The sequence below is a fragment of the Aethalodelphis obliquidens genome, unplaced genomic scaffold, assembly GCF_003676395.1.
Source record: "Aethalodelphis obliquidens isolate GAN/ISIS:26980383/991018 unplaced genomic scaffold, ASM367639v1 scaffold64, whole genome shotgun sequence".
In the NCBI taxonomy this organism is placed as follows: domain Eukaryota; kingdom Metazoa; phylum Chordata; class Mammalia; order Artiodactyla; family Delphinidae; genus Aethalodelphis; species Aethalodelphis obliquidens.
In genome coordinates this window covers 548,262-564,854 of record NW_020838008.1, presented here as the reverse complement: position 1 = coordinate 564,854, position 16,593 = coordinate 548,262, and the positions used below count along the sequence as shown (strand labels likewise).

General features: G+C 39.1%; 1 protein-coding gene across 7 annotated transcripts in view; it reads right to left on the bottom strand.

The window, feature by feature from the left end:
• Positions 1–16,563, bottom strand: part of KIF24 (kinesin family member 24) — a 60,088-nt gene extending 43,525 nt beyond the window's left edge. For all 7 annotated transcript variants that reach the window (XM_027088958.1, XM_027088960.1, XM_027088959.1 and 4 more), the window contains exon 1: positions 16,286–16,563. The gene's annotated coding sequence lies outside the window, so the exon portion shown is untranslated. The remainder of the gene's footprint in view (positions 1–16,285) is intronic.
• Between the last annotated feature and the right edge of the window lie 30 nt (positions 16,564–16,593).

Sequence of the window (16,593 nt, the reverse complement as noted above, 5' to 3'; positions counted from 1 at the left end):
ACAGTAATTGTTTCAAGCCACTAAGTTTTGGGGTAGTTTACCACACAGCAGTAGGTAACTGCAACACTGACAGCTTCTATGCCTTTTTAAATGCTGTATCTTTGCCTGAAATGTTCCCAACTCCCTCTGCCTACTAAAATGAGCCATGTCCATTCTTTCAAGAGAGCTCAATAGCTTCCCTTCACCCCCGTGAAGCCTTCTTTCTTATCTCAGCCTCTTCTACCATTTTACCACCAAGCACCCTACGCAGTAGTTAAACCAGGCCACCAATCAATCCCTTTACTACAGTGTCTTCTACCTGGAATACCCGTTTTTCCTTGGAAAAACCCTATTTACATTTTTCTTCTGTGAGGCATGCCCTAGCAAGGGATAACTGGTATTTACTCTGTGCTTCAGTAATAACAATAATAGCAGCTGGTATGTACTGAGCATTTATTATGTACCAAGCACTGTTCTAAGCACTTTGTTAACCTCTAAACAATCCTATAAAATAAATGTGTGACCTTCAGCAAGTTACTTATTTAACATCTCTGAAACTCATTTTTCTCAACTGTAAAATGGAAATACAATAGTCCCCACAGTTTCTAGGGTTAGGATTCAATGAGAAAATACTTGTAATAATGCAAGTATTAATCAGCAATAATGCCCAGTATGTACGTAGTACCCAGTAAGTGTTGGTAGCTATCATTACTGAGATTGTTATTTCTGTATTACTATTACTGTATTACGGCTACTCACCCAGAACCTAGAAAAGAATAAGCCTTCAATGTTTCGGTGTGTTTTAAGTTATTTCTAAAAAGTTATATTCCCTACTTGGCTCAGCCTAACCTAGGGGAAGAGGTTAAGTGCTATGCAGACTTCTCAATTTCCACAGGCTGTACAAGATCCTGTATTTCACATACTTATTCCCTCAGTGACATACCCAACATTTCCCAATCCAACTCTGATAATCATGGCTTCTATTGCATCCCTTAATCAGTACCTTCAAGACCAACATATTTATATTGTGATGCTTGGGTATCCCATAATATCACGGGAGGGGAAGATACCGGAGTTAGCAGTAATCTGGACATGCAGATTATAGCAGCCAACAGCATGCTTCTACATAAATTGGCAGCATAGTACCTTTCTCAGCCCTATAGTTAGCCTATGTTCTTTTGTTTTAAAATTGGATATGCTTCCTATATATAAAATAGATAACTAATAAGGACCTACTGTATAGCACAGGGAACTCTACTCAATACTCTGTAATGACCTATATGGGAAAAGAATCTAAAAAAGAGTAGATATATGTGTATGTATAACTGATTCACTTTGCTGTACAGTCAGAAACTAACACAACATTGTAAATCAACTATACTCCAATAAAAATTTTTTTTAAATTAGATATGCTTCTTTGTACCACATTTCATTTCACAAAGGTCCAGCCCCTCTCTTCTTCTGGGATAATCATTGGAATCACCCCAGGAACTTTAAAAAATATAGATACCTGAGCCCATCCCAGATCCATAAGAAAACAAAACAAAAAAACCCTCCCAGATCTTGAGGGGGAACAGACATAAGAACACTGAAAAGGTTTCCCCAGGTGATTATGATTGTACTGCATTGATATATCTATCAAAATTACAAATGCAAATACACTGACCTAGCAATTCCACTTCTAGGAACATATCCTATAGATACTACGTACAAGTATAAAATGACATAGGTACAAAATTATTCATTGCTGCACTTTATATAATAGCAAAGAAATGGAATAGAGACTGGTTAAATAAATTATGGTACTCCATTAAACATAATACTATGTAGCAACTATAAAGAATAAACTCTCAAAATATTACTGAAGAGAAAGAAAGCTCTACAATATATTAAGCGACTAAAGGTACAGAACAGTTTGTATAGTAAAGGTATCATTTGTTAAAGAGAAAGAGATAATTTATCTATAATAGACCTATATATTCGCTTATCAGGCATAAAATATCTTTGACAGGATGCACAAGAAAGTAATAATACTGGTGTGGGGGGACTAGTTGGTGGAAGGTAAGCATGGGAAGGAGACTACTTATGCCAATAAATGTGGTAGTTATTATTACCTTTCCTATTGTTATTTCTATTTCACTGCTGTCTCCATCACCCAGAGCAAGACCTAGAAGAGCTGTTTTGTAAATTGTGAAACTATGTAACTATATTACTGATTTTAAAAAATATATTTTTAATTTTATCTACTTCCCTTCTTCCCAATCTCCCCAAATTGATCTGATACAACTACTTGTTACTATTTTGGTGTTTTTCCCTCTAGCCTTTTAAAAAAATATATGGTTGATGTACAATATTATATTAGAGTCAAGTGTATGACATAATGATTTGACATTTGCATAAGTTAAGAAATGATTACCATGATAAGTCCAGTAACCATCTATCCTCAAAGTTCTTACAATATTATTGACCATATTCCTTACGCTGTATACTATATCCCCATGACTACTTTATTATATAACCAGAGGCCTGTATCTCTCAGTCCCTTTCACCTATTTCGTCCACCTCCCCCCCACCTCCCAGCCTTTTAAGTGCACTATTTTTACACTGTACTCATAACTATACTGAAATCTACTTTTCTATTTAATTTAAGCATTTTCATACCTGTTTGTTATAGCCATTAAAAACAATCCACACTATTATAATGTTTGCTGAATAGATGAATTACCCCAGGGAGATGTGATTTCTCTCTTCCAGCTATAGTGTTTTAATTGTAAAACTTACAGGGTATGTATTACAGACTTATATTTTTTATTTTTTAATTTATTGCCAGCCTTGTTCCAGAGACGATAAGGTGGCTCTGCCTTATACTATAGTGAGCTTTTTTTTTTTTTTATAGTGAGAATTCTTAAAGAGAAAAGGAATACGATCCCACCCAGCCTAGCACTGTGCTAGCAACAAATATTTGTCAAATGAACAGAATTTGCTTAGATAGGACACAGGACAAAAGGTTCTACCATTTCTACTTTTTACCTAAGGCAACTAAATGATTAAAAGACTCCATTAAGGGACTTCTGTGGCGGTCCAGTGGTTAAGACTTCACCTTCCAACGCAGGGGGGGTGGGTTTGATCCCTGCTTGGGGAGCTAAGATCCCACATGCCTCACGGCCAAAAAACCAAAACATAAAACAGAAGCAATATTGTAACAAATTCAATAAAGACTTTAAAAATGGTCCACATCAAAATATATAAACAATACTCCATTAAGCCTGCTTATGTGGCTATGGAGCCATTTTTTCTATTTCCTAACTCTCTACAAGACCCATCATCCAAGGTAATGGACACAATCTCAGAGTCCTTACAACCAAGAAGAGCCTAATACATACAATGTCTTTACCAATATCACCCTGAATACTTCATATAGGTCAAAGAAGCATTTTATATAGGGATTTCCCCTGTGGTGCAGTAGTTAAGAATCCACCTGCCAATGCAGGGGACATGGGTTCGATCCCTGGTCCGGGAAGATCCCACGTGCTGTGAAGCAACAAATCCCATGTGTCCTGGAGCCCACGTGCCGCAACTACCGAAGCCAGCATGCCTAGAGCCCGTGCTCCACAACAGGAGAAGCCACCACAATGAGAAGCCCTCACACCGCAAGCTCGCCACAACTAGAGAAAGCCTGCGCACAGCAACAAAGACCCAACACAGCCAAAAATACATAAATAAATATAAATAAATACCCTGTTTAAAAAAAACACATTTTTTATAACAAGGCCAATCCCATTATTTCAGCTGATGGTCATACTACCTTGATGATCTGATGAAACTAAAATTTACTAAGTTTTATTTTATGCCAAGCACTATGCTTAAGTACTTTACATAAACTATTTTATTTAGTCTGGTTATACCAGAATTCTATTTTAAAAACCCTGTTGGGGCTTCCCTGGTGGCACAGTCGTTAAGTGTCCTGTTTTGTGTTGGCTTAATCTGGCAACCCTATATTAGAATCAAGTTCCACATTTGGGGCAAAAATACTTCATAGGTGTTATCATGTGCTTCATAATACATCACATCAGAATACATACAAATGTCTGCAAATTGCAGACTGATTTCCTTCATTGTAAAGTTCTCTCATCAACCAATCAATCCAATGGTTTCATCCTCTGTTGATCGCTACCTGCCTCAATTATTTCACTGGGGTTGCAAAATGGTGATTTTCTGAATCTATCATTCTTTGTGGAATTTTCCTACAAAGAAAAACTTTCTGTCAACAACTAGGGCTCTTTGATTATCCAAAGTAGAGTTTGCACATGAAGGTGGGCATAAAAGTATTCTTTCTTTTAATTTCTAATTTTCAGAGTTAAGTTGTAGTAGTGCCCTAGTTATTTTGGATGGTGTCCAATGAGTTCTTTTGGGGTTTTGCTTTTGCTTTTTTTTGAGGGGGCGAGGCAGGTTCAAATTCATTATTAATTCATGGGTTTTATATATTTCATGTGTTTCTATCAATTGCCTTAGTCTCTGAGAGATTCATCTTGTATATTTCCTGGCCAAAACCTAAAATCAGCTTTCTTCCAAGAAACACATATCTCTGTTTTAGAAGTAGCTGCCCTTTGTCCCACATCCAGCTAAAGGTTACATATTCCTGGCAAGTCTTAAGCAAAGAGGGCCTGGGCATTAGGGAAAGAGGGGATAGAATAAGCACAACCACACCGGCCCTTCTCTTCCCTTTGGAGATCAGGAATAAGGCTATACAGCTACAAGTAGCTAATCCAGGAAAGTCACTACTCACTTCATATTTGAGTTACTGAATAGTATTTCTAGATCAAGTTCTGACTTCAGTGTCAACCCCAAACAATTAGTTGTGGCTTCTGGGAGGCTTTATTAAGAAGGACATTGAGGCATTTACAATCACTAATAGAATACAGGATGAGAATTTGGGGGGCTGGGGAGGGCAAGTCATTTCCATTTTATTTCTTGCCGCCCTCCCTACATACTGGAGTTAAGCATTTACAATTGACATCTTTGTCGCACTGTGACTATAAGGATGTCAATAGAGTTCCTCAACATAAAGGTGATAGGATATAATAACCACTAAGAAGCAGAATGACCGGACAATGGAATATAAATAAAAATTTTTAGTAAATTAAGTATTTCAAATATTTTAAGAAATCTGATTTCAAATGTCCCCTATTAATAGTTCATAAAAATTCAGATAAAAATGACAAAGGGGTAAAGGAAGAGTTAGAGGTCAAGATGGATGATTGTTGATTTTGTTTAGTATTGGAGAATTCCTATTATATTAGCTGTAACTTTACTGGGTAACCTAGAGCAGAAAGGGTAAATATGCAGCCTACAAATACACAACACAAATACCAATCTGTGCTGCTTCTCTCCCCTCCTGTACAAATGGTAAATAATCCAAATCTATTTCAATTTTTTCTTTCTTTCTTTCTTTTTTTGGCCGTGCCACACAGCATGCGGGATCTTAGTTCCCTGACCAGGGATGGAACCCATGTTCCCTGCAGTGGAAGCGCTAAGTCCTAACCACTGGACTGCCAGGGAATTCCCTCAATTCTTTCTTATTAAGCCCTGAAATAGCTTCAAGATCCCCTTTTGGGTGTGTGTGCACAACAGGGTACAAATCCATGCGTTTTGACAGTTGAATACATCTATGAAACCATCACCACAATTAAAATACAGAATATTTCCATCATCCTCAAAAGATTCCTCACGCCTCTTTGCATTCCATCCTTCCCTCTGCCCCTGGCCCTAGGCAACCACTGATCTGTATGATGTTTCTGCCATTATACATAAGTTTGCTTTTCTAAAAGTTTATATAAATGGAATTATACAATATATTCTTTTTTGTATCTGGGTTCTTTCACTTAGCATAATGATTATGAGATTCATCCATAATGCACATATTACGCCCTCATTTTACTTAGGAGGAGAAAGACTGGAATGAATTGAGTTGCCTGCCCAAGGTAACACAGCTATCAAGTGACAGTTCTAAAATTCAAACTTAGGTCTTCTCATGGCTAGTCCCATGTTCTTTGCACTATTCCATGCTGCCTCCTTCAAAAGTAGTTGCAGACAGCTCCTTGCCAGCCCCCCTAACAGGCCCTCTATCTACCCTGCTCAACAGAGTGGCTGTCTCCTGCAGATCTGTGCTGCAGCATGGAATCTTTCACAGCTGCCACCACCTGGAAAATGCCCTGCAAATCAGCAAAATCCAACGGAGGCCAGATGGGCAGGTTTTTACATGTAGGGCCCACTCACGTTCAATGCCACTAGTATGCAGAGTGCTCCTTTGTGACAAACCCAGAGACTGCTAGGTCTCAGGTGTTGGGGTAACAATCAGAAATAGGGTCTTGGAAGAAATCCAGTTGGCAGAAATTCAAACTTTCTTATCCTGGTGGCAGAGAAGATAAACTGAAAGGGGAATACATGCAACTTTATACACAATTAAGGAAGTTTATTCAAATTCCAGGATGTGGATAAGATCCAACTATTTAACATGTCCCCTCAAATTTTCCATTCATCCACCTAAACTATGTAACTCTACCCACCTAAACTGCCTGAACCTGAATTTGGAATCAGATAACTCTCAGTCATTTAGCTGTGTAAACTTGGACAAAGTCACTTAGTTTCTCTGAGTTTTATTTCCCTCTCTCAAAGGATGTGATAAAATTATTTATGTAAAACTAGGGCTTCCCTGGTGGCGCAGTGGTTGAGAGTCCGCCTGCCGATGCAGGGGACACGGGTTCGTGTCCTGATCCGGGAAGATCCCACATGCCATGGAGCGGCTGGGCCCGTGAGCCATAGCTGCTGAGCCTGTGCATCCAGAGCCTGTGCTCTGCAACGGGAGAGGCCACAACAGTGAGAGGCCCGCGTACCGCAAAAAAAAAAAAAAAAAAAAAAATTATGTAAAACTAATTTTAAAATTGTAAAGTACTCCATAAGGATGGAGCTATGCTCTCTTATTCAGCACTGGATCACTGTGCCTGGCATGTAGGAAGTGTTGACTTATTAGAAACAAATAGATAAAACATATTAAAAACTTTTAACACTATTAAAAGATGGTTTCTATTATTCGATTGATGAAAAGCTGAATACAAAACAGAATCTAAAGGTAAGAAATTAGATATACTGAAGTAGATGTACTATACTTGCAAAATATACTAATTAATTAATAGTAATGCTATGTGTAGGCTTCTACTAATGTAATACTGTTTCATCGATGACAATTGTACAAATACTTTTCTCTCCTTCACTGGCATAAATAGTTGACATAAGTGCCTGGTTACTATATATAATGTGCAAACACTAGATGATGCTACATATCAAAAGACCAACACTTGATACAAATATAAGTCATGTGTATGTGTGGTCATTTTAATTGATTTTCTTTTAATCAACTTTACTGAGGTATAATTTATGTATAACAAACTAGACCCATTTTAAGTGTACAGTTCCATAAGTTTTGACAAATATATAACCATGTAACCACCACATTAATCAAAATACAATCAAGACAGTCCCATCAGAAAAGTTCCTAAGGCCCCTTGGCAATCAACCCTCTCCTCCACCCTTGGTCCCAGGTAATCTTTGACTCGCCTTCTGTCACTATAGATGAGTTGTATTTTCTACAATTTGTCGTAAAATAAAATCATATAGTGTCATTGTTAGTTTAAATCTATTTAACATTTAGTGACTGAAAATTTTGTGATTTTCCTTTCTTAGGCCTTTGGAAAAAAGTTAAAATGATCATACTATTTACCGTAGCTCTTTTTTCACTGACCTAAATGACATCTGCTAATAAAGGAAAAAATTTCTTAAATCAGTCTAATTTAACTGAGAAAAACAAGTAGTGAAACAAATTTGAAGAAAATAGCATAATCTACTGTTGCTTGTATAATTGTCAAGATTATTCAATATCTCTAATAAAGGGTTTTGATCACTATAAAAGTAGAAAACTTAAATCTAAGGTCTATATATTCCTTGCCAATCAGAAAAACCGGGGGAAAATGGCCCAAGTTCTAAAGCATCCAAGCTATTTTTAGTTTCTCAAATTTATGTGACATTCCCAAAACTTCAATTATCAAAGAGGAAAAGGAAAAAAAGGGTCAATAAATCCCTCTAGGACATCATTAAACTTTAATAACTTTACTGAGATATAATTCACATACCAAAAAACTCACCCATTTAAAGTGTACAATTCAATAGTTTTTAGTATATTCACAAGGTTGTGCAACCATCACCACAATCCAATTTTAGAACTTTTATCACTCCAAAAAGAAACACTGTACCATTAAATTTTAGATGTTACACTAGTATCTAACAGAGAAAAGTGCTTTTCCTAAAACATTCACTTCTATAATTATCAAAAACAAAATTAACCATGGAAGAAATTGAGAAAATGTATTGAAGTTTTCTGGGGAAATGTGAGCTGTGGTCAAGAGCTATTAAGAATGCACAGGCTGAGTTATTTTTTACACTCTTCTAGCACAGAATGAAAATTTCAAGAGCTTCAGTTGAATAAATTAGAAGGGCATACCAAACATGTTCTAGGTGGGTGTGATGCCAATAGTTTTCAAGAAGTAATTCAGTATAAGTCTAATAATGCATAAACCAAAGACAATTTCATTCTATGAAGAATCTTAGGAATTCTACCCTTACTTATTTTATTTTATTTTTATTTATTTATTTATTTTTTTGCGTTACGCGGGCCTCTCACTGTTGTGGCCTCTCCCGTTGCGGAGCACAGGCTCCGGACGCGCAGGCTCAGCGGCCATGGCCCACGGGCCCAGCCGCCCCGCGGCACGTGGGATCCTCCCGGACCGGGGCACGAACCCACGTCCCCTGCATCGGCAGGCGGACTCCCAACCACTGCGCCACCAGGGAAGCCCCCTTACTTATTTTAAATAAAATAAACCAGCCTGTTTAAAAAAAAGAGAAAAAAGTCTGACTCGTTTGTACATGGATTTCATAGTATCAAATAATCTTTGTTATTTTTATAATGGTTAATTAAATAATTCCTCTTTAAAGGTGTATTTATTTTTGTTACAAAGAATACAATGAAGAGGAAAGTAAAATGTGGCTTTGGGTAGCATTTATAGTAGAAAAAACAAAAGTTGAAAGCATCTGTGTGTCACAGCCTTTTTAAAAGAAAAATATTCAAAGTTATTTCAGAAATAATTCATGTTCCCAAGTTTAAAAAAATCCTCTCCGTTCGAAAATAAAATTTCAAATTATTTATGCTGAGCAACCCTGGAAACTAAAAGTTCACAAATGCCAGAAATAACCTGATCATTTGTGAGGTAATTAAAAAAAACCACACAGTAAACAGAACTTAAATATAATTAATCTTAGATCAAACCTGACAAATAAAACTTACAAAGTTCTTTAAATGACCATGAAATTTTAAAATAAATATTTCTGCATGGAAAAGTATTTAAAAGGCATTTTTAACAAGTTATTTATAATGTAACTGTAAAAGTGTAATATTTATTTCTAAATATGATTCTATTATGTTAGAGGAAAAGTTCTTAATGGCAGAGAACATATGGTTGTCTAGAAAGAAAATAAGGGGCAGTGAGGCAGGTTATCTTCACTAAGGGGAAAAAGGTGTGGAAGGAGAGAATACAATAAATTAGAGAAGGCAGAGAGTTATGGAGAACTCTCAGAGTAAAGGATCATGGGGCTAAATCAGAAACACTGAAAAACAGTTTGGCATTATCTTACCAAGTTGAGTGTTCATACAGTATACAACCAAGCAACTCAACTCCTAGGTATATACCTCAGAAAAGCTTCTGCATGTGTGCTTCAGGAGGCACATACAAAAAAGTTCACAGAGGGCTTCCCTGGTGGCACAGTGGTTGAGAGTCCGCCTTCCGATGCAGGGGACACGGGTTCGTGCCCCGGTCCTAGAAGATCCCACATGCCGCGGAGCGGCTGGGCCCGTGAGCCATGGCCGCTGAGCCTGCGCTCCGCAACGGGAGAGGCCACAACAGTGAGAGGCCCGCGTACCGCAAAAAAAAAAAAAAAAAATCCAGTTTCTGCTTTTCTTGAAAATTAAAGATACAGTTACATTGGGCCTACAAGATAAAGCAACAACGGATCAAAATTGAGTTATAGCTGATCTCTTTAGAAGAGTATATACTATCCATACGCCATGGTCCCCTGCTCCCGGTTCCTTTATACCCACCAACTTTATTTATTTACTTTAATTGGTTAGCCCTGTGGGCATCAGAGTTTGAGAACTAGGATCTGATCCAACACCTTCATTTTATGTGGTAACTGAGGCTCTGAATGATTAAGTGACTTGCCTAAGGTTACACAGCTTTGATACGCTAAACCTCAGTGGCCTTTTCGAACACCTTACTATTTTCCACTTTCTACTTCCTCAATTATACATGTTTTAAATGAATATACTGCTCCTGAAAGTAAGGGACTACACGGGAAGGTCAGCAGGCATTAGAACATATTATACGCTCTCATTAATACAGAGGTAGTATGAAATACAAGGACTAAAATAGCTTCTGATTGCCAAGAAATATTTCTTCAACTGAGTTCCCCTAAACTGTGACAAAGACTACTTAAAAAAATAGGGCTTCCTTGGTGGCGCAGTGGTTGAGAATCTGCCTGCCAATGCAGGGAACACGCGTTCGAGCCCTGGTCTGGGAAGATCCCACATGCTGCGGAGCAACTAGGCCCGTGAGCCACAACTACTGAGCCTGTGCGTCTGGAGCCTGTGCTCCGCAACAAGAGAGGCCACGATAGTGAGAGGCCCGCACACCGCGATGAAAAGTGGCCCCCGCTTGCCGCAACTAGAGAAAGCCCTCGCACAGAAACGAAGACCCAAAACAGCCAAAAATAAATAAATAGGGCTTCCCTGGTAGTGCAGTGGTTGAGAGTCTGCCTGCCGATGCAGGGGACACGGGTTCGTGCCCCAGTCCGGGAAGATCCCACATGCCACGGAGCGGCTAGGCCCGTGAGCCATGGCCGCTGAGCCTGCGCTCCACAACGGGAGAGGCCACAACAGTGAGAGGCCGGCGTACCGCAAAATTAATTAATTAATTAATTTTTCAAAATATACATATATAACAACTTTATTGAGATATAGTTCACATACCATAGAATTCACCCATTTAAAGTGAATTCAATGGCTTTTAATATATTTACATACTAAACCCACAACCCATCCAGCCCTAGGCAACCACTAATAATGATCACTTTTTTAAAAAGTCATCGAACCCACTGCACCATTAGTAACAGATACAATACAAACCCAACATTCTCAATGAATTTGCATTAAGATGTTTGTGTACCCCACATTAGGCATAAGACCCCTAATTAAGAACACAAGAAATGCATTATTATCAGTGAGAGATTAAAAGGTGGGTAATACAGTATACACTTTTCCTCCAACAAGGGAATTAAGTTATTTCAAACTCTAGGGATTATTCTATCTATAGACCACTGGTCTTAAAAGAAGACAAGGGATACTAGACAGCTGCTTAAAACAACAGCTGCAAAGAGTGAGAATATATGATACCTAATGTAATTCTTAAGGCTGGATGTGAATTTGGGGATACAAATCATGTGAGTTATACCCAAAAGTAGTTTTTGAAAGATTGTTTCTTTTTGTAACTGAAAAACAAGCTTCACCTTTGTTTATGGTTAAGTAGCTAATGCTTTGCAATTACTGCAATTCCTTTCAAGAGCCCCACTATGACATTTAAAAATTTCTAAGTCTGGTGCAAAACATGGGAGCAATCACCTAAAAATAAGCATAACAAAATTGTTGAACCCAGTTATCTTAAAACAGTTCAAGTATTACCTCTCTAAATATAGAGGTTTAATTTTGAAAGAATTCCCAGGAACAGGTGGTAACCAATATTGGGTTTAAACTCAGTGTTTTATTTTTTAAATCTTGGTCTAATCCAATTGCAGAAGTTGTCATTTTCAGATTTTTTGCCATTTTGCAGTTATAAAATACTTTCAACAAAATATATCTCACATGTTTAATTGGAAAAATAATGATTACAATCAGTTTTTATAAATTATTAAGATGACAGAGATGCTTTTACTCAGGGTTACATCCTCTTGGGAACCGTTGCCACAATGGCACCAGAAATTATTTCTAAAGGAGTGATGCTGAGAAAGCAAAGAACGATTAAAACAACAATTCCATTCACTGGGATCTAAATTATTAATACATAATTATGCTACCTGATTAATCTTCCAAGACTTTTTGTGAGAGATGGACGTTGTCATCACCTCACTTTATACAAATGAAGAAACAAAGGCATAATTTATTAAAAACTACATGAATTTGTTTTTGAAAGTGATTAGATATCTATTTGTTGGCTACATAATTCTACACCACTAGTTTTAACCAATCAAATCCCAGCATAAGCAGGTAACTTAAAAGACTATAAGAGGGCTTCCCTGGTGACGCAGTGGTTGAGAGTCCGCCTGCCGATGCAGGGGACACAGGTTCGTGCCCTGGTCCGGGAAGATCCCACATGCCACGGAGCGGCTGGGCCCGTAAGCCATGGCCGCTGAGCCTGCGCGTCCGGAGCCTGTGCTCCACAACAGGAGAGGCCACAACAGTGAGAGGCCCGCGTACCGCAAAAAAAAAAAAAAAAAAAAAAAAAGACTATAAGAGACACAGTACTGCTCCTCATTGCTTGTGAAATCTCAACTAGTCTTTTTGGCCTGGATATTGTGCAATGTTATTAACTGAGTACTTTCAGAATTCCAGTGTAACTTTAGTTCACCTCACAATAAAACTAACAATCTTACAGTTGTCTTGCAGCAAAAACATGCAGGTATCACTATCAAAATGTCCTCATGATTCAGCATCTGAACTACTTGTCAATAACCAAACTCATTAACTCCCCACAAAATCTGTTCCTCCATCTCTTTGTTCCTTGGGGAAGTGAGGGCTGAGGTAGGGTAAGTGACAAAATACTATCTATCCAGTCACTCAGAGCTAAACTAGGAAGCATCCTTAGACTCCTCCTTCTCCTTTAATCCCAAATCTGATCAACAGGTCCAGTCAATTTAATCTCCTAAATATCTGTCAGATTTCCTCTTTGCTATCCTCATTCCTACTACCACAGCCCTGGTGGTTCGGCCTCAGATGGTGGTTCACCTAGATCATTACATGTCTCTTAACCGCTCTCCCTGCCTCCAGTTTTGCCCCCTCCAAACCATCCTCCACACTACAGAACCAGGTCATTGTTTTGAAAGCACAGTTATGACCATGCTGCTCCCTTATTTAAAACCTTTCAGTGGCATCCTGTCACCTAAAGGACAAAGTCCAAGCTCCTTAGCATGTCCTACAAAGCCTTCTACAGTCTAGCCCATTCCTCTCTCTCCCACCTACTCTTCAGTTTAGTCAGCTTATCTCTGTGCATTTATTCACATTGTGCTCTTAAATGGTCTCCTCCAACTCTCATCAAACCTCACTTTACCTGTCTACCTCTTACCCATTGATTAAAACACAAATGAGTTCTTTTCTGGTCTCCCCAGATGTGGCTGGATTTCCCTTCTATGTTCATATCATACCTTTTGCATATCTCTATCATTGCAGTTACATTCTGTAATAATTATCTATGAGTATGTCTATTTCCTCCATTAGAATATGATCTTGTGGTCAAGGAATGTGTCTTATTGATCTTTTTATCCCTGGAATCTAATACAATGTCTGGGAATAATAAACATTCCATAATTATTTAACGAATAAATATCCCTACACTATTTTTAGAACTATACAAAAGCATTTGATACCATTTGCAGTCATAGGTGATAGAAACTTTTGTATCAGGGTAGTTTGATTACTCAAGAAAACTAAAGCAGAGTTGGTGGTGCCCTGACTCACTGCCCCCGAGCAAAAACATGAAGGAAGTTTCTATCACTCAAACGAATTGCTATGGGCACAGCTATGGTCACAGTTACAACAAAAACCTTTCATCCAGTCATTCAAGAAATAGCTTGAGGGACTTTTATGAGCTGGGCCCTTTCTAGACATTGAGGAACAAAACAGATAAGGTCACTGCCCTCAAGGTGCTATTATTCTAATGGAAGGAGATAATCAATAATCAAATAAGCAAGATAACTTCTGATGGTGATAAACGTGTTTCTCTGAGTTCTGGGAGCTGCTGTAGCAAATTAATCAAACCTGAGGAGGGGGACGTGGGAACCTCCAATTTGTAGCCAAATCTGAGAGAAGTCCGGGTATCTGGGGACCTAACTACTTGTGACTGGCATCTGAAGTGGTATGGGAGCAGTCTTGTGGGACTAAGCCCTTAACCTCTGGGACCTGACACTATCTCCAGGTAAACTGTTAGACTGAGTTAAACGGTAGGACACCCAGCTGGTGTCACAGAGAATTGTGGGGACCCCACATATTTGGTTTTTCCCTACACAGGAAAAAGACAAACTTGTGGAAAACTGAATTTTTCCAGTATGAATGGTACCTATTAGTTTATGCCTATGGAAAAGTCTTCTTGTTTAACAGGATATGAAATTCAAAATCCTTGAGACAATATCTCGGAAAGTATATAATGACCACAACACTCAAAAGTACAAGAAGTAGAACTCTATTACTCATTTAACAAAATCTGTTGAGGGCCTACGCTGAACAAATTATGAATAGGTTTGCTGAGCCAGCGCAGGAAACTGGATTAATTCATCAATTAAACTGAAGGGATCTGAGAAGAGTGGTTCAATCAACCCCTCACTTTACAAACAAAACTGCAGCCCAGAGGAAGAAACTGCTGTTCCTCCTAAACTGGAAGATGAGAGAATCATGCCCTAGTTTACCCCAAGGACATACTATGAATAGCCAAAGATTTTCATTAACAACATAAACCAACAGTTTTTAATGAAATGTTATGTGGGCAGTAGATTAATGTATTATGCTAAGAAAAATGTAATATTTATGTAAAGCCCTTGATATGATATAGTGCTTTGCACAGGGTAGATGCTCAATAACGGTAGCTATTACTTCCAGCTATATGGTCTTTGGAAGGCTGAGTGCATGATGTCTACCTGGCATCAACCGCTTGACTAAATTGATAATAGAGCCACATGACTTCTAATCTAATTCAAACATTTGATTTTCCACATGGAAAACGTGAAATCTAAAAGGGCTAAATGACCTGCAAAGCCAGCCACAGTGAGAGAGACAGAGCCAAGACCAAACCCTGAATCCCCAGTCCGGGTTCCATTACATGCCACAGGTGTAAAGTTTAGCTATAAGGTTATGTTCAAAGTTTTATAAGAAGGTAATAAGAACAGAGCTGCTATACCTGACTTTTTTCAATCCTTTCATTAAAGTCATCATTGAGCTATGATTTTGATATAAGAATCAACAAAGCATATTGGGAATATAGCCTTAGGAGTTAACAACGAAAACAACAGTCTTGGTAATGCAGTTCTATCACGGACACCTGATAAATGGATAGGCTACCGGAGCAGCTGTTATATGTGCCGAAGTAGAGAGACTACAAGCAGAACAGAAATACAACAGAGAAAACACTTAAAACGTGACAACAGCTGTGGGTCATTAAGAAACTGAGATCAAGTCTTTTGGCATACAGCAACAACAGAATGGTTTGTTTTAAGTAAAGACCAACCGGGAGTCTAATAAAAACACTGGGAGACCCACACTAAAAGCCACAATGCGGGAAGAGTTGTAGTAAGCAATCCAAAAGTTTTCCCTTTCACGAAGAGTGGAAAGCCCAACCGTAAACTTTCAGGTCCTTTTGCATATGAGATCAGGATGCCCTCCCCCTTCCCCCATAAAGATAAAAAATAATCTCTGTATGGAGGGAAAAAGGGGCAGGGCATAGAGGGGAATCCAATTTATTTGTGGTGAATTAAATTCAACTCAACAAATATTTCCTGAAAACTCTACTATGTGTAAAACGTTGTGAAAGATGCTTGCCTTGCCTCAAAGACCTCAGAATTATATGGTAGAAGGGAAGAGAATGGGGTTCACGGCAGTACCCAAGGAGGAACAGAAGCTCTCTAAGAGAGGTTCCAGTCAGGGCTATAGGTTTAAAGGGGTAAAGAGGACTTCGAGACTCAGAAAAGGTTTCACGGGAGAAGTGAGGGAGAGGGTAGGCGAGTGGGTGAACGTTCGGACCATCGGGAGAGGTCAACTTCCAGTTCCCTCCCAACTGCCCGCCTCCTCACGCGCTTGGCGGGCGCCCTGCGCACCCTCTCCCGCGGGGCAGGCAGCAAGGCTCCCGAGCAGCCCACCCCGCCCCGGTTCTCCCCTGCCATTTCTCACCTCGGAGGCTTCCAAATTCCTCCTCTGTCTGAAGACAGGAGAAAAAGCTGACAGCAAAGAGCCCCAAGGCGGGCGACCGAGGCGTGCTGTCAGCTCACTAGCTTGAGCCTGCCGCCAGGCCGCACCCCCATGGTAACGCCGCCAAGCGCCGGTTCGAACGCCCGCGCCGACGCCAGCGCGCTGGCAGTCCAGCACCGTTCACCAATGGGCATCCAGGGAACTCGTGGACGTGGGCCGCCTTCTCTTCTAGAAGACCAATCAGGGAACTAATGAAACAGTGGGCGTATCTCTCAAGTTCAGTCTTTCGG